Below are 18,543 nucleotides of genomic sequence, written 5' to 3'. Positions count from 1 at the left end.
AACTACCAGATTGTAACCCTCTAACCCAAGAGTTCTGAATAAAATAATATTTTATTTGTTCCAGGCGGCTCTGTTTCTACTCTATGTTACTTGCACAGTCACTAAGTCCAGTAATTTTGTCAATTGTCCATTATCTGGCGCCTACATTTTTGGGCTGGCTCCTGGATCCAAAAAAATTTTGTCAAAGTCTGAATACAAGTTTAACATGTGCACACCTGGCAAGCCCCTGCCCTGAAGAACTTACTACCTAAGTGTTCTATTTTCAGTGAGAAGCTGTTTGCATTTTAAAATCAAGAAGCCAGAGGTAAGCAAGGGAGTCAAGTAGAGTCAACCTGACCTCACCAAGATCCCAATGGAACACAGACACACACAGCATTCAAGTATCTTACCTATAGTAGAAGATTTAACTATTCATTCATTTATTTGATTTATAGACTGCCCTTCCAAAATGGCTCGGGGTGGTTACTGTTCCCTGTAACAGGGATTCCTAGATGTTGTTAACAACTCCCATCTTCCCCAGCAGCAAGGGCCTTTGGCTAGGGGTTATGGGAGTTGTAATCAACAACATCTGGGAATCCCTGTTACAAGGAATACTGCTTGTTACCTTTTTCAGCCAAGAGATTGTGAGTAACCCCCATATTTGAATGCTAGGAGAAATGTGATATGTGAATGTATTATGATCACAGCTTGCTTGCCTATTAACCTGTGAACTCTGTCACCAGATCTGGACTTCAGACGACCTGAAGCACACCAGAACACACATATGCACAAATTACACTACCAGCCAGCAAACTGCCTAGGAAAATGCAGATCTCCCCTTTGAATCAAACTGGCCACTTTCATCCCAACCAAGAAGGGACTCTCTTGACCAAAGGAGGAAACCTGCATGAGGATCCCACCAGTCAAAGGCTGATATATCTTGGCAGCTTTCAGTCTTCTTCTGTGTGTGTGTGTTTAAGCACGTGTGTGTGTGTGTGCGCGCGCGCACACACACACACACACACACACACACAATATACCAGCAGACTGCAGGTGTCTGGGAATACATCAGAGACCCTACAAATCAATTCCTCTCCCAGACCTTTTAATACCAAAACTCCCACTTTTATTCATGTGGGGACCATCTGGTCAAGCTGTAAAGGTACATTCATGTATAGAACTACATTTGGTCCAACAGGTAGCATTTGTTTCAGTCACAGAATATGGCAAGTTTTAATGCGAAATCCAAGATTCAACAGCTACCACCCTTTGTGGACTCCAATCCACAAAAGGAAGTCATCCTTATTTAATGAATTCTCACCTGTGAGGACTGTGCATTGCAACTAACCAATTGTGGCACACATCAGCACTTGCAAATCAAATGCAGGGTTGGAATACCACCAGAGCAAGGCACCCAGGAGGCAGGTTACCTACCACATGCAATGGTTTTCCACTATTTCCCAACCCACCGCCCTGCAGTCATTCAAGGCAAGCAATATTACTTCCCAGATGAAAATAATTCCTTCCTGCAAATTTTGTGCAGTGGCAAAAGCATGTACCCAACAGCAAGCTTGGTTTAATGCCCTGTATAGCAGAACAACTCAGCTGATAAAACTCTAAGACACGCAGCTGGAAAGATCCATGACTAGCACTGTGCAAGGTACTGAACCATACCACAGGTCCTAGGGGCAGTAAAGGAAATTATACACATTTTAGAATATCTTTCACATCAGCCACTGAAGCAGAGGTCAAAAACAGGATCAGATTTTAATGCTGTCTGAAATATGAAAGCAAATAGGATGCCTCATAACTTAAGCTCCAGCAAAACTTTCACCTCAAGACAGACAATGAGACACATTTTGAAAAGTCAGCAATAAAATATAAGATAAAATAAGAGGGACAAGTGAGGGCAAATGGCAGAACACATACCTGACTGCTGCTAACATTCAAATTGTGTAACATTACAAGCCTTGCACACTCCCTGCCTTCATCTTGAAAGATCCTTTTACATAGACAGTACTGTACAGTTGGATCCCATCCACTCACACTCAGAATTAAGTCCCGGTGATTCCAAGGGGACTTACCTAGGAGTAAAGGAATGCAGGCATGCAGCTTTGGGATCTAACTGAATGTTACACATGGGCAATAAAAGTCTGCTTCTTCAGCGCACAGGGAGTACGCCATTTGCAGTGGAGAAACAACAGGGGAAGCAGGGCTTCATACGTCTCCCTTTCCCCATGCTGTTTTGCAGCAAAGCAGCAGGATGTTGGGCTTTTAGTACATGTGCTTGCGTGCAACGTTTAATTAGGCCCTTAGTCACAAGTATTTAAGTGGAAGAACAAATCACTTTTGATACCAGTTGCACTGCACAAAAACAGATGCTTTAAAATAATTAAAAAGGCAAGTCAAAGCCTTGCTTCCAAAACCAAAACAGGAAAGGGAACAACTGTACTTTGAAAAACTGCAGAGAAAAGGAGTGTTAAGAGCATGAAGCTGGGCACAATGCATAAAAGCCCACATGCAGAACACACATTAGGTCTCCTGCGCCATTGTGCAGGAAAGAAAAAGCAGCAATTCGTTGAATAGAACAGCATGAAGCGCTAGAACAGCCCCACACACTCCCCCTTGCTTTCGCACAGCCTATTTCAGCACAAAGTTATTCAGGGATGGGGTCAAGCTAGGGTTTGGGAAGCAAGGTTCAGTTCAGAAGCTGGGGGTGGGGGGGGAGGAGATCGGTGCAAACACTGGTCGTCTTCAGGTTTCCAGTCTATGAAAAGGACACCAGCCAAATGCAAAGAAGCTTTCCATGTCCCTTTCCCCAATTCAAACACACCTGGTTACGGAGGAAGACAGAGAGGGGTCAAGGAGCTAAAGAGGCTGGTTTCCTAAGAGATGAAAGCTTATTCATATTCTAAGGTGTGTAGGGTTTGGGGTGGGTTTTTTTTAGGATTTTGGTCTCCCAGAGTTAGAATAAGAGCTTGAGGTCGAAGAACAAACTATGTCCTAGTTCTCCAGGGTGCTGAAATATACTTCCACAACCCCTTTCAAAAGTGGCTGTATGTTTCCAAACATACTTTTGCTGCACTGCAAATGAAGGGAAAATACTACTGCCTTACCTTAGAAGCTTCCTGTAATGAATGTATGCGAAGGACTTTGGAACTAGAAGCTAAACTATTTACCGATGTATATTCATTTCTTTTGTGAAATTCAAAGCAGTAGCTATGTTTTTTTCTTTCTTTCTTTTAGGACCAGGAGGCTGCGTGAGCCCTTTTGGGATAGAGAATCATCTTATTTGTTTTTGTATGTAAACCACTTTGTGAATTCTTGTTGAAAGGCAGTTAAAATATTAATAATAATTCCCAGACTGCCTTCCATCCAGGTACAGATCAGACCAGAGGTTTAGCTTTGGCAAGATGGCTGTATCACATGCCTTCAAACCATGCCCTGAGGCTTAGCTGCTGGACACCTGGTGGTTACAGGTGTAAAAGGCTTTGCCTTTTGTCCAGAACTTCAATATAGTAGAGGATGGAGGGCAAAAACTAACCATGAGCCACCAGCTGCAATAACTGGGCACAGACATGGAGGACATAAAACCCAATTCACAAAGAGCAACAAGAGCAACAAAGCCATTCTCATTAAAACAAAAAACAAAGCCATCCTTCATTTGCTGTTTCTGAATTCCAAGAGGAAAATCAGAGAGCTGTAAATGGAGAGAGGAGTTTTCCAGCCACCATGACTCCACCCCTGTAATCACGCAAGACAACATTATTACACAAGCTGGACTTGCTGTCAAGAACATATAGGAAGACACACCCTGAAGTTCCAGTGATGAACTGTAAGCTGCCAGTGGACATGATTCTTTACGGGTGCAGAGTGGCACCACACCTTTGTGATGAAAGCATATATACTTTGCTCTGGGAGAAAGCAGAAAACTAGTTTCTGTTTCAGACCAGAGGTGCAAATAAGGACTCTGTTGGGACTATATACCTTTGGGCCAGGGAGATTAAAAAATAATGCTTTAAAAAAATAATAGTCTGGGTTTTTTCCCCCAGTTTAAACCACATTTAACATTTTCTAAAAACAATTCTTTAAAAATGATCCTAGGCCAAAGATATCATGAATAGGAATCCTAACTTCTAATTATATTCTATGAACATGCTTAAATGCATATTGTTAAGTGTATGGAGATAAGCAGTCCTATTCTGCACGCCCTTACAGTCAAGCCCTTACCTCTCTCTAAAAGTGCAAAGACAAAGAAGGTCAATAAATAGAGGATTTGGAGGGGGGGGATGAAGTGGCTCAGAGCAAGGAAGAGGAGTCTGGGGATGTAGGCTGAGTTCAGACATTCAGGATAGCCACAGCTATAGCTGGCCGAGGTTGTAACTGCAGTACGCCCAAATGCATGAAACCGTGGTTACGGGCCAAAAGCTAACTCCAGTTTGCCTTGCCAAACTCCAAATGGAACCTTCGGTTATCTCTAAGTTTCGCCGCTGCCAACTGAGGTTTTGCCGCCAAAGCATTACACCCGAATGCTGACTCAGCTATAACCGGAGTTGTGTGCCCTCTGTTATAGAACACCTATCAAGGCAGCAGGCCATAAAAGAGACCCCTTTTGGGAACACAAAGTTGGTGTTCCCAAATCAAAAGAAAAAAAGAGAGAGAGCTCTCATGCAAATGGGATGCTCTGTTTTGATGCTTATAACTAGAAATGGTGGGAGTTTCAGGGATGCCACAAAGGCCTCTGGAATATTCCAGTGCGGTCACAAAACATTTGGAGCCAGTTGACTCAGCTCCAGGGTAGCTACTTCAATAACCTATGCTTAATCTCTGCATTATCTGGCTTTCTCCAAAGGAAAACTCCACCAGAGTCCAAACAAAAGATAAAAAGTAAAGCCAGCAGCTTACATGTGACCCATTTTAATATGCAGATATTTCTTTGCAAAAATGAGTGGAAGCTGGGAGAGACGGGAACAACAGAACCATGACTGGTCTGAGCATCCAAGTTATGGGTTGGATAGAACAGTGGCACTATTAAGAGCTTTTGTAACTTGTGCTGCACTCACTTCAGTGTATTTAAAAAAAAAATCCTGCAGGGGAGCATCTGATTACAAAATATCCAGAACTCTTCCAAATAACTTTGCTTTAAATATTTTCAGCAGGCATCTGATACAAGATATAACAAAGACTGCACAACACACATTCTACCATTATGATTATGTGCTTCAAAATTCAACTCCCTCTGAACCAAGGTCAACTTGGTTGATATCCAGCAAATACCATCAAATAGCCATCTTTTGAGAGCACACCCTACAACATTTAGCCCCATTCTAGAAGGGTGTCAGGTCCAGGGCACACATTCCTGGATCTGAGCTATTTTCTGATGGGAAGCTACTTGCCACAAGACTGAGGCACCATTGAGTACAGCCATCCTACACAGCAGCTGCCTATGTTTTTAGCAGGTATGCCACAGGTCAAAAGCAAATTGTGAAAAAGGGACAGACTAGTATATACTATACAGTACCCAAACAGCAACAAGATGGTCGTCTCTGAAAATGAAGATCTAGAAAATGAAGAATGGTTTTGCTTCTAGCTTTCTGAGCTTTGAAGGAGGCAACAGCACAGAAGTGAACAGGGAGTCCTCCACACAGCAGGCTTTACCACAAGTACGAGTTTTCTGGGAGGCTTTACTGAGAACTCAAAGTTATCCCAAAAACCCAATGCATAAAGTGAAGGGTTTTTTTTACCCCAGATATAAATCAGGCTGCACTCTTTAAATGCACAGTGAAAAACCCGAATTGTGTGTGAAGTGCTCCCTGAGAGGTCTCAGGGACTTCGAGGTAAATCTGCTCGATATGTGAACACACACCCTCCATTCTGGAGATGTGAGCTAAAGAGCTTTAAAAGGCCTGACTGTCATGTAGGCAGACCTATGAACCCTTCCGCTCCTGTCCTCCAACACTGCAAATCAGTCATTCCTGTCTGACACCGCTTAATTCTGTATGGAAGTATACCAATATTCTGTTGGTACCAGAATGGCCTCGTGTTTCCTGACCCCATCCTCCCCACACACACACTATTTATACTCTCCTCCATTTAGAACAGTTCACTGGCATTTTACATGAGTAGGTGTTCACTTGCTCTTAAAGAGGAGGGGGGAGGATCACATTTCCACAAAGCATCTGCTGTCTGTTCCTCTGCCAACTGTCACTTTGTATAATCTGGCTCCAGAAGGAAGTACACATTCCATCTTCTCCGGCTACTTTATTGCAAACAACTTTTCAAATGGCTTAATCACCCTGGATGGGCCAAACTCCTGCACCAGGGCTGGCGAAGCCTAGACAGAAGAGAAGCATCAAAACCCATTGAAACGTTCTTAAAAGTAATTTTTAGCATTTTGCTCTCAGGAATCACCTTTTAAAAGTATTTTTAAATTCCACAACTGTTGGGCTTTGAAGCTCTTTAGCTCTGCTATCATTGATTATTTACACAGCATTTTCTATAATGAAAGAGAGCTTAACAATTTTATCCCACGTATCTCTCTTTTCCAATGATTCCATGTACACAAGCACCCAAATAACAAAAAACTTGAACAGAAATAAAAGGGCCAGGCTTCCTGATGCATGGACTTGCAGTAAAATTACAAAATTAAATTTGCATTTTGCTCTGCTCACATACACAGAACATATTCATGAGAAAAAGAAAGCATAAGCATACTTTTATGCTGACTGAGAATCTCAAGCTGAAAACAACTTAAGATGTCATGGGGCCAGGGTGGAGAGGGGTAAGAAGTGAAAGAAAAGGAATTCCAGATTAATATGGGCCACTTAGAGCTCTCAAGAGTCTCTCCCACCACTGCCAGCATGTGAATGTGTTAAAGAAACATGCAGTTGTATCGAAGTGCTTTTTAATAGTACAAGGATTCTGGAAGGAGGTTATTACGCGTATTAATTTAGTGATGGATTCATCCCTTGCACTGAAGGATTTGAATGCAGTACTGGGGTATATCCCAACAGAGTGGGTACTAAAATCAGGTCCTAAACAACGGCTATGGAGAAGCTTACTGGTAGCCAAGAGATTAATACTGCAGCAATGGAAATCTCCCACTCCTCCTAGGAGTGGGGAATGGATGCATGACTTGCTTGAGCTAGCAGCACATGAAAAATGGGCCCTCATAAAAGTAAATAAACTGCATAAATGGTCAGAAGTCTGGGACAACTTTGTTGAACTATTCTTGGAATAATTAGAAAACACAAACAAAAAACAACCCAAAACACCCTTTCTGATTTACCCACATCTCCTTCTCTTCTTCTCCCCTCTCCCCCGCCCTTTCTTTTCCCACCTCCCCTCAGCCAGCACAACATGCAAAGGCTGATTAGAGGAGGGAAGATCGGGCTTGGGGTTGTGGGGGAGAAACGGGAAAGCTGTAGGTAAAATACAACATATCAAAAACATTAAAATTGTGTGTGTATGTATGTATGTTGATGTTCATGGATTTGCAATTGTTTCAACCTTTTTTCACTGTGTGTGTGTCACCTTTGAACAAGTGCTTCTTTGTGTTTTCGTTGTCCACACCACTGTCTGCATTTAGAAATACACATCTGAGGACAGCCCCATCACCCACACAACACAAGTTAAACTCTCCTCTCTCTAGAGAACTCTCTCTTTTATTCATTCACACACCACTTTTGAGTTGAACCACCCAAGGAAGTCTACATAAAAGCATTACAAGCATAAATATCCACAAAAAGCTGTACAACAAAGCAGCAGAGACAAGCAAGGGAAAGAGTTTTCATTCTTAAACCAGGGTATAGGCTGTGTCTGTCTCCTCCCCTCCAAGTAAGATGGTTCCTGGGACACCCTGTGGTGGCATTTGTAGGAAGGTAGGGCTACCTCAGAAGGAATATGGGGAGCTGGATGGTGGCTCTCTGGTCACTCTTAACAGGCATGGCTAGCTCCCTCCCTGTTAATGTAAGGATGACCTTGTTGGTTTCACTAGGGAAGGACAGTAAAAAGGAGATTAAGTGGTGGTGGTGGGATGCGCTGGTAATGCAGAAGGGTCACACTGTCAATCACAAACCAGGGCATGATGAGATCACATCAAAGTCTACTGGCGAGGCAGCATATCTGGGGTAGGCAAGTGGGGAAGCGTCTTCTCAGGCACTAGCTGCAGACACTATGGTAACATTTAACATGGTAGAAGCATAACTTGTTAATGGAGGCAATACTCCGTAACCAAAGTGGAGTAAAATCCCTAAACTATCATTAAAGCCGGAGAAACACACATTTAGGCTTAGCTGACTAGCTAAGCATTATTTGTGGCCACCACCAATGCCCCCTCTTCACGCAGATCCTTTTCTGGCACACAGGCAGAGGGCTTAGGGGAGAAGCAGGTCTTCTGTCATTTGCACTGGGAGATGGAGATAGTAAGGAACAGTAGGAGCCACCTCCAACTGTCTGGAAAGGGCTCCTGCTGTTTCCTCCCTTCTCAAGAAAGGCAGTGGAAAGGAGACCGTGGGAGATCTGTGCCATGTCCTGCTTGCCAGAGGTCTGGGGGCACTCCCACCAGCATGCTGGCGCTGGCAAGCAGATTTTCAAATGCCTGATTAAAGCACTTGAAAATATACATGTGATTTCAGGCAGGAGGTACTTCATAGTGAAATGTAAGACCAGGATGCAGTGCCTAATCCATTTTCTAGAGTCGCTTCATCCCAGTTTCTGCCATGATGAACACTTAGAACATTTTACACATGAAGCCATCTTTACACGTGAGACCTTATTTCTCACACTATGTTAATGTCTAGTTAACCGTAACACAGAAGAGAAAGTGGAGGGCAGCATTCATAATGTGAATATTAATATAGGGTTGACATTTGCTTTACAAGAGATTTTGAGCAAGAGCTGCTTTAAATCTCATGTGTTAAACAACATCAGTGTGCTTTCAGAAGCAGCAGGAGCCACAGAAGGGAGGCATTTTCACAATTCTTCATTTTAATTTGGCCTAACCTAATGCCTTAGCAGCACTTAACAAGAAGGATTCTTTGCCATCTGCTCAAGGCTAAGAACCTAACAGAGAATCTCTCTCTTAAGTCACCTTCAATATTTCAACTAACACCATTCATTAAGACCAAAGACTTTGAGACACAGCAAGACAACATGAAACAAAGGGATGAAAGGCAGAAAGGCACTGGGCAGCATCCAAACTAGTTAGCCATGACTAAGCACTGTTGAAATCAATGAGACAGGTTAGTCATGACTAACAAATTTCAATGGAACTTAATACATTTCAACGTAGCTTAGTCATAACAATCTAGATGCTGCCCACTACTTCTTGGCAAAAGAGTGGATCCGGCAGGTGGATCCCAAACACAGATGAAGTTCGTTCTATACACTCAACAATGTTATGCTGCCTCATTATCTCCAAGTAGAAAGTCTCTTACGTTTGATTTTACTCAAAGCGGCCCATATATTTTACCTCCTGTAATGCTGCAGGTTAGGGATGTGTACAAACAGCTCAGGCAGCTGCGGGCAGGGATTGGTTCCCTTTAAAAGCAGGTAAGCAAGACCTTACCCACTCCTCTGCCACCCCATCGCTTTTCTAAGCACAATGCTTGCTGTTCAAAAGGCTGCAGGTGGCTGCAACACTGCTCCCAGCAGCATGTGCAGCGGCCATGTGGGAGCAGCACTGCAGCCACACGCGGCCTTTGGAACAGTGAGCATCGCTCTCTGCAAAGTGGTGGTTGGGCGGCGGAGCAGGGAAGGTCCTGCTTACCTGCTTTTTAAAGGAACCGAACCCTGCCCCACTGAACCCGTTCAAATGCTGGCACCCAAACCAGTTTGACGCTTCCCTAAGGAGGCACTGAACCGGTTCGGGCACTTCCCTACTGCAGGTTGCAGATACTCAACCATCACACCCTACCAGAACTCTCCGCTCCTACTAAAAAAAACCAAAGACACACACACACCACAACTGCACTCTTTCAATGAGCTAAATACACTTGACTCTCATACAGCTACAAATATACCAGCCAAGGCATTATCTTACCTTCCTAGGAAACGAATGCATGCTTCAAGGCAGAAACTTTGAACTTTGTACAGTAAAAAGCCCCAATTCCCATCCCATCCACATAACAAATGCTTCAGAGCTCAGTCAAATCAGCACAAGAAACATGTTCACTGACAAACAATGCCAGTTTGCATTTTGTAACAAAAAAGACTTCCGAGCAGATGTCATGTTCATGTTTCCAAGTGGTTATAATGAACAGAACATTTTGGAAGTGAAGTACCTGAACACAAATCCTTTTAGGGCTCACAAGAACAGTCTGTATCCAATTTGGTTATGCATTAGATTTCAGCAAATCTCTCTAAGCCTCCTCTACCAGGAAACCCGGGGGGGAAAGCACCATCCAGGATCCTTTTGTTTCACAGAGTTACACACCGTTTCTGCAGCATTCTTAAAAATGAGTTGCATACTGAAAGAGAGTCGTGTTATTTGAAGTACTTTTAAGACAGCAGGATACTAGTTCACTTCAATACCCAGCCCACTCTCACCCGAACCAGTCAAAAAAGCATGACAGGAATTTTGCAAAAGTCAACTACTTTTGGCTGTTTGCTCATATCATGGCTTTGGAGAGCTGATTATTTCCCAAGAATCACGACAATCTGCAGGAGCTATTTTTGACCTTTCAACCTCAAAAATTAGTTGCTAATCTGGCTGAGGAGATTAAGAGGCTATGCAAACCAAGATAAATCATAAGGTAAAGGCCTTCCACAGCATAGTTCTTTCTAAAATAAATCAGTAATTGTATAGATTCACAGGGGTGAAGAAATGTTGGCTCAGTTTATCAGCCAGACAAAATATTTTATTCATCAAGCCATGTTGGTACATTGCTCATCAGGACTTTTTTCACTCATCAGGCATCATTTTTCACTCGTCACAGACTAGAAGAACTGTGGATTTCTGCAGCCCTATGGATTCAGACTATCCATATTTCCATCGGCTAAAGTAATTGAGTTTTGAGTGCTGCACTGCAAGAATTCAAGAACTTTAAGCTTACCATTTTAAAGGAAACAAACAAGTGAACACTAGAAGCAAAATTAATTAATACTCATTATTTCTGCATGCACTGAATATGAAAAGTATGAACACTACCTATCTAGTCTCCAAAAGGCAGTTAAGCCTCCAAAAAGCAGTTAAAGAAGCTATAAAAACCAGAGGACAGTCAGTTATTGAAACTCATTAAGGCAACTGTGAGGGCTGATATCCTAAGCACACATTCTTTACATAGCCCATTTATTTTGGTGAGATTTACTTAAGAACAAACCTATTTAGGACTGGAATTCAAGAGAATGGCACACCCATTCTGCTGCTCTCCACAGACACTGCTGCCTGCCACCATTAAGCGTGGCCAGGGGATTATTGCATTTCTAGACCGCCCCATCCAATGGCTCTGGCACAACAAATTAAAAAAAGTTTAAAACACACTGCTTAAAACAATATAAAAACAATTCTAAAACAATTCAGAGTTATTTAAAACCAATTAAAATACTTAAACACAATTTTAAAACCTTGGAAGGCCAGGGATGACTATTGTGCAGAAGGAGAAGCCAAATGTTCCCATAGCTCTAAACATCTTGCTTCTCAAAGGCAGATATTTGTTTTCATTTGTCATTTTCTCCAGAGATTACTTGGGATAAACAGAGGGCTGCACGTCTACTGTGGCCAAAGCATACCAGCGGCTGTATATATGTAAGCAAAGCATGTGAGCAGCTAAGCATACTACACTGGCGAGTGAAGTCAGGCCATGCTAATACAGACTGAATGCAGCACCACTGGATTCATCTCAGTTGGGCACAAGGATGGAAACCGAGGAAGAGCAAGGAAGAGGATCCACTTTTCTGTTTTATTCGTTAACATTTTGTTTTTAAAACAGATATCCCACCCTTCAACATTTGGATCCCACCCTCCTCTACAGCAGGGTTTTTCAACCTTGACTTCCCAAATGTTGACTACAATTCCCATCATCTCCATTCACAATGGACAAAGGACTTTGGTCACTGTGGCTGGGCATGATGGGAGTTGTAGTCCAACAGCATCTGGGGAGCCAAGGTTGAGAACCCATGCTCTACAAAATCCAGTCAAGTCCTAAATGGTCTCTTGAAGAAACCCTGTATGTTGGAGAGGATTCCAGGGCACTTTCCAAATTACATTCTGTTCAGTAATAAAATGCTTCAGCTTGGCAGAACCATTCTGAAAACGTAAACAGCTTGCACAACCCTCTTACAATGGGAAAATACAGCTATTTATTTGCAACGCACATGCAACATTGTAGGACTAAAATGGAAGGATAAAATCTGAAAGGCGGCATCGGAAATGTGACCAGCACCTTGCTGACAGTGCAGGGACTGCGATGTCGAAACACAGGCAGTAGGGAAGCACACTTAATGGACAGTAATGACACTGTTGTAGCGTGTAATCTGGAAAGCACCCTGGTCAAGTTCTAGGGAGCACATTAAGCGCATACATAACAGCGACATTTATTTATCACTTTCAACAAAAGTTCCCAAAGCAGTTTACATAGAGAAAAATAAATTTTAAAAATGGCTCCCTGTCCCCAAAGGGCTCCCAATCGGAAAAAAACCTAAAGTAGACCCCAGCAACAGCCACTGGAGGGATGCCACGCTGGGCATGGAGAGGGCCAGTTGGTCTCCCCCTGCTCAATAAAGAGAATCACCACTTTAAAAAGGCGCCTCTTTGCTCAGTTAGCAGGGGAAACAGTTACCCCGCATACCGGGTAGCAACCCAAGCCAGATGGGCCTCATTCAACAAACTGAGAAGACCCTACCTCACACTCCACAATCCACTGTGGGTCCGCACTGCAGGGGAAGATTGGTAGTGGTGGTCCAGTTGTCTTTCAGAGACGTTTGTCTGCCATTACTGACCATCTTATTGGGGAACAGCTGGTAAGCTTTCAAGGAATCTAAGTTCCCTGGAACACAACTTTTAGACATCACAACTAGAAGAAAGCAGTATCCTAGTATGAAGCAGCAAAATGATTCAAGCATGGCTAAAGAAAAGTACCCTATTACTTATGTATAGCAAGGGATTTTTTTAAACTGTTAGGAAAAGGGAAAGCTTCAACTGCAGGCTTCAACCCTACTGACACCAATATTACTGTCCAGCTGCAGCTATGTGGCCCCACAGAAGTTCTTGAATGTCTGAGTCCCACAAATGGCTTATGCCATTTAGCCACAGGATGGAGGCACCATTTTTAAGAAAAAATGCCTTCAATACAAGCAAGACAACCTCCGGAAGCACAGACAACCAAGCAATCAACCATGCCACTAAGTCTGCCAACCGGTTACTGAAAATTTCCAGTTTATTTATACCAATGAATAAAATATATATACTATGTTATTCTTAAAAGCAGCACACGCCCCAGAATATTCATATCTACAAGTCAGTACTCGAAAATTCATCTGCCTTGTTTAGCTGGTTTACTTTGATCCCTGGCATACATCAGTGCTGTTCTGCATGAAAATTACATGCAAGACATCTGTTAAGATCAGAAGGAATTAAGGTAATCTGAGAACATGTCAGTAAATAACTTTACCAAGTAATACGTATTTAGAATACCATGTATAGTTCTGGTCACCACATCTCAAAAAGGATACTGCAGAGCTGGAAAACATGCATAAGACAGCAAGCAAAATATGACTACGAATATAAATATAAATAAATTATGATCAATATTTACATACCGCTTTTCAACAAAAGTTCCCAAAGCAGTTTACATAAATATAAATGAATGAATGAATGAATAAAATGCCCCCCTATCCCCAAACGGGTCACAATCTAAAAAGAAACACATGGTAAACACCAGCAACAGCCACCGGAGGGATGCTGTACTGGAAGTTTCTTTCACTCTCACAACACTACAACTAAGGGTTATTAAATGAAACTAACTAGCAGGAAATTCAGGATGGGCAAAGGGAAGAGCTTCTTCACAAAGCACATCCATCAATCAATCAAATGTGCTACAAGATGTGATGACTACCACTAGCTTAGATGACTTTAATGAGGAATAGACAAATTCAAGGAGAACTTGAATTTTATCTGCGAATCCAGGTTCAGAGGAAGGAAGCCTCTGAATACCAGTTTCAGAGGAGCTAAGGCAAGGAAGCGGGCATGCCTTGACTTCATCTCCTGCTTATGGACTTCCTAGGGACATCTGACTGGCCACTGTGGGAAACAGGGTGCTGGACTAGGGAGTCCCCATTTAAACCCAATGGGGCTTTTCCAAGGCTCATATACTTCTGTTCCAGTTAAGAATCCCTTTTGGTTAAGAGACGACATAGTTACAAAATATTTATCTACTTAAATTTTGTTGCGGTAGTTTTGTACTTCTGGAAAGTTACTTCAAAATAATTAAAGTGGCTGTTCCATGCATCACACAACATAATGTGCAAGGAGTTCACATTAGAAAAAAACCCTCACAAAATCACCATGCATAAAATCACCAAACCCTCACAAAATCACCATATCACAATGCATCTGCAACAATCCTTAACTATGACTACCATTACATGTCATTTTCAAGTCATTACTATTTTCCCATAATAGTTCATATCCTATAATATAAATAGGTATATAAAAGCAGTATTGACCATGGCCAATAATTTTTCCTAGCATAAAAACAGTAATATTTCCATAGTGTTATGGAGCACAGCATTCAATAAGCACTATGAAGGGTAGAATAAAGAACCCTTCCTCTGAAATAACAGTTTTAACATTATCCCTTTTCCTTCCAGATGCTATTTTCAAAGACCTCTCAAACTAAGCAGGTAAAATAGAAGCAAGACAAAAAACAAAAATGCAATACAAATACAAAGCGAGAGGCGGAGGTTAAAAGATCTTTGATTCGGCAACATGTGCAGAATGCAAGATGGTAGAGAAATGCCAGTTGGAAGATTTATGAATAAATCCCCTTTGTCACAAATTTTAATCAAATCTAAGCTAAACAGAATGGAAAATGGATATTTCATTGCTATTAGCTATTCTGGAGTTGCCAGGATAAGCTTTGCTGGCTCCGAGAAATCAGTGACTACAGACTTTGCTGCTGTAATTGGAAGTAACTGTTGCTGTCAGCTTAATGGAGATGACAACAAAGGCTAGTTGGAATGCAGGGTGTTAATTTCCAGGCTGCATTACACACCCATCATAGAGTCTCAACACGCACACACACACAGAAAAACATAGCCTTCCAACACATTACACAAGCCCACGCACCTTTGTGTTTACTGTGCAATCCAAAGTACATAGGGTAGTTAACCCTGCAAGTATTTCCAACATGATTCCTCTCAACCATTCACCCCCACAAAGCATCCTAAGTATTCACTGTCCTCCCATGTCACCAAACGCATACCCCCAACATGTCTACTCCACCCCCCAACATCACCAAAAGCATTTATTCCACCCCACAGCAACATACCACAGCCAAAACATGTGCCTTCCAGACATACAAAGCACCTTTCATGACATTCATCAAACTCCCCATATTGCATCACACCTGCCCAATATCTGTCTTCCTATATCCCATTTCATTTACGATACACTACCCCAAACCTTCCAGGTCCCTGATATACAGCCACTCAAACCTCAAAGCAGTTTCCCCAACATCCCCAAATTAATCTTCTTCACTTCCCCCTCTACCTTCTATTTCAGACACCCCATAATTTATTTTTCAACATGCATACAGCACTTCCCCTGAACTTGAGGCCTGTTACAACATAAAACCACCAATATAAAACAAATATACATATTAAAACATATTGAGAAAGCTACATAAGAGCGAACACTTTTTAAAGCTACAAAACAAAAATAAAATATTACAGGGTGCAATCCTGTTGACACTCAGCTGAGAGTAAACCAAATGGAACATATCTGCACTTACTCCCAAGTGAAAATGGGAGTAAAAAATAGGATTGCACTGTAAGTCATCATATTGTGATAGTGAGTCTTTTGGGAACACAATGGATGGAATTAATGTAAGCTGCTCTGAACCCATGGGAGAGAGTGGTGTGCATACATAAACTATTTATTACATATGTATATGTGGGCATACACACATTATATGGTGGTGATTCTCTTTATTTAGCAGGGGGAGAGTAACTGGCCCTATCCACCCCCAGCACAATACCTCCAGTGACTGTAGCTGGTATCTATCTTATGTTTCTTTTTAGATTGCGAGCCCTTTGGGGACAGGGATCCATCTTATTTATTATTTCTCTGTGTAAAGCACCCTGATCTTTTTTTGGAGGAGCGGTATAGAAATCAAATACATAAATAAATAATATACTGTTACACATTTTAAATACATGTACATTCCATTTAATGTAACAGTATATTTTACTAGGAAAAACAACCAAACCCTTTACAATACTAGAACAAAAACAAACCACACCCCAGGTAAAATATCTAATCAACACAGCAGCAAATCACAATAAGACATTAAGATGTCATGCTTTCTTACTTTCAAACACCAGGTAATTTCCTGTTTTTAAAAGGCCTGGCAGCAAACAAAGAAGGCAAAATCAATGAAAATATTTGCAGGTGTGCCGTTTTTACATGTGGATGAAGGCCACTGGTTTGGTGTCAGAATTGTTATCAGGTGGCCACAGGAGACAAATATTTTTAGGGGGACCAACTCAAGGTTTTACCCTACTGAGGTAGGATCGTCACTCCTCCAAGATGGGCCCAGAGTTTCCAAGAACTGGCATCAACCTCCAGGTGGCTATTAAAAGCAGTTCTAGAGATTTTCAGGGCTTGATATGGTGGGAAATACTGGGGAAAGAAATGGATCAGGAAGGGTTTCCCCCAGAGTTGGCAGGCCTAGCCTGGGGCTCTGACCGCCACCCGATGTTTTCCTGCCTTTAAATCCTCAGGATCTCTTCAATCTGGCTCCCTTTCATCTTTAGGATTAATCAAGGGATATGGGATGGGAAGGGGGGTGAGCGGGGGCAGGGATCCTCCTAGAATGGAAAACAGGTGGCATAAATCACCACCACACTCAAACGAGAATAAGGCGTGAGCATGCAAAGGATAGCTGGGAAGGCGCGGCTGCCTGACTGCCTTCCCTTCCTGATCTCTGCGACTGACCCGCACGGCAGCAGAGCCCGTTTCTCTTGACACCGTCCTCTCCCATTCACACAACCCCGACAGACCCACGCGGCTTGCACGGGGGTGCGTGGGTCTGCTTGTTGAGCTGGCGCGTTTTTACACACACACACACACACACACCCTCGATAAAGCTCCGGGCGGTCTGGGCTGGAGACGGTTTCGCTGCTTTCCAAGTTTCCAGCCCGTGGGGCCCAAACAAGGCAACCCCCCGCCCGCCCGCCCCCCACACCTGCTGCCTCACCCTGCCGACCCCACCTCAAGCCCGGGCACGCAGCCCCCCTCCTGGGGAGGAGCCCCACAGCATCCCGTTTCCTCCAGCTCTGCTCAGCTGTCCCGCCCCCCCCCCGGTTCCTCCCCCCAGAGGCCCCCACCCTCACCTGAGCCCCAGGTTCGGTCCCCGGCTCCGCCTCCCTCCTCTTCCTCCGCCGCCGCCGCCGCCTCCCGAGCGGCTCCCAACTGGAGCTCCAGCGCCGCCCCCGCCCGGAGCAGCAGCAGCAGCGTCGCCGCCACCGCCGCCTCTGACTGGGCTCGACACCCGCCGCCCACACGCGCCATCCAACATGGCGGCCGCCGGGGGCGCGCGAGCGAGCGAGCGAGGAGAGAGAGAGCGAGGAGAGAGAGAGAGAGAGCGTGCGCGCTCCAGCGGCACCCCCCTCAGGCGCAGCGCCCCCGGCGCGCAGGCACGAGAGAGAGAGAGAGAGAGGCGAGAGCTCTGCGCGCGCCGTCCCGCACGAGCTCCCCAGCCCCGCCTCTTTCTCTGACCCTCCCAGGATTAGAGAGAGGGAGCCGGGCGCGCGTGCTCACACTCCCCCCCCCACATAGACATGCTTATGGGGGGGGGGCTTTTGAGGAGGGGGCTGGCTGGAGCCACATGAACACCCTGAGGGACATGCTTTCTAATTCTCCCCCCCCCCGCCCCGCACACACACTTTCTGGTTCGGTTTGGTTACAGACGAACTTGTTCCCCACAACGCAAAAGATGACTCAGTTTCTGGAAATCACGAAAGCCTTTCAGATTTAGAACTAAATGGAAACCAGCTCTCTCTCTCTCGCTCTCTATTATGGGAAGGTGGGAGGGGAGCAGGGTGGAATTCATCTTCCCAGAACATATAGTTCCTGAGACCACAAAGTGAGTCAAGAAAAACGAACTACAGGAAAAGAGTCAGAGGAGGAAAGCATGAAAGTACAAGAGGAGAAATCTTTTTTTTTTAAAAGGAGGTGACCCCTGCGGGGGGAAAGAATGCACTCTCGGCTTTCCCATCACCCTGGGAATTCCTCAGCCTCGGAAAATCTCTCCTAAACCACAGTTTAAAATAAGTCAGGATTATTTAGTAAGAGCCAGTATACTGTAGCAGTTGAACTAAGACCAGTCCAGTGGGACCCAGGTT

At 43.7% G+C, this 18,543-nt stretch overlaps 1 protein-coding gene across 4 annotated transcripts in view; it reads right to left on the bottom strand.

Moving 5' to 3' along the window:
* Window positions 1-17,817, bottom strand: part of EPN2 (epsin 2) — a 43,883-nt gene extending 26,066 nt beyond the window's left edge. The window contains exon 1 of one of the 4 annotated variants that reach the window (XM_053276627.1): window positions 17,533-17,817. The gene's annotated coding sequence lies outside the window, so the exon portion shown is untranslated. Of the gene's footprint in view, window positions 1-12,821; window positions 13,339-15,265; window positions 15,399-16,508; window positions 16,532-17,532 lie in introns of those variants that run through there. The other 3 variants (XM_053276632.1, XM_053276630.1, XM_053276629.1) reach the window with 3 other exon arrangements.
* Window positions 17,818-18,543: the final 726 nt, after the last annotated feature.

This window comes from Hemicordylus capensis, chromosome 13 (assembly GCF_027244095.1).
Source record: "Hemicordylus capensis ecotype Gifberg chromosome 13, rHemCap1.1.pri, whole genome shotgun sequence".
In the NCBI taxonomy this organism is placed as follows: Eukaryota; Metazoa; Chordata; class Lepidosauria; order Squamata; family Cordylidae; genus Hemicordylus; species Hemicordylus capensis.
The sequence above is the reverse complement of the archived record's forward strand: the minus strand, read 5'-3'. Positions and strand labels throughout refer to the sequence as shown.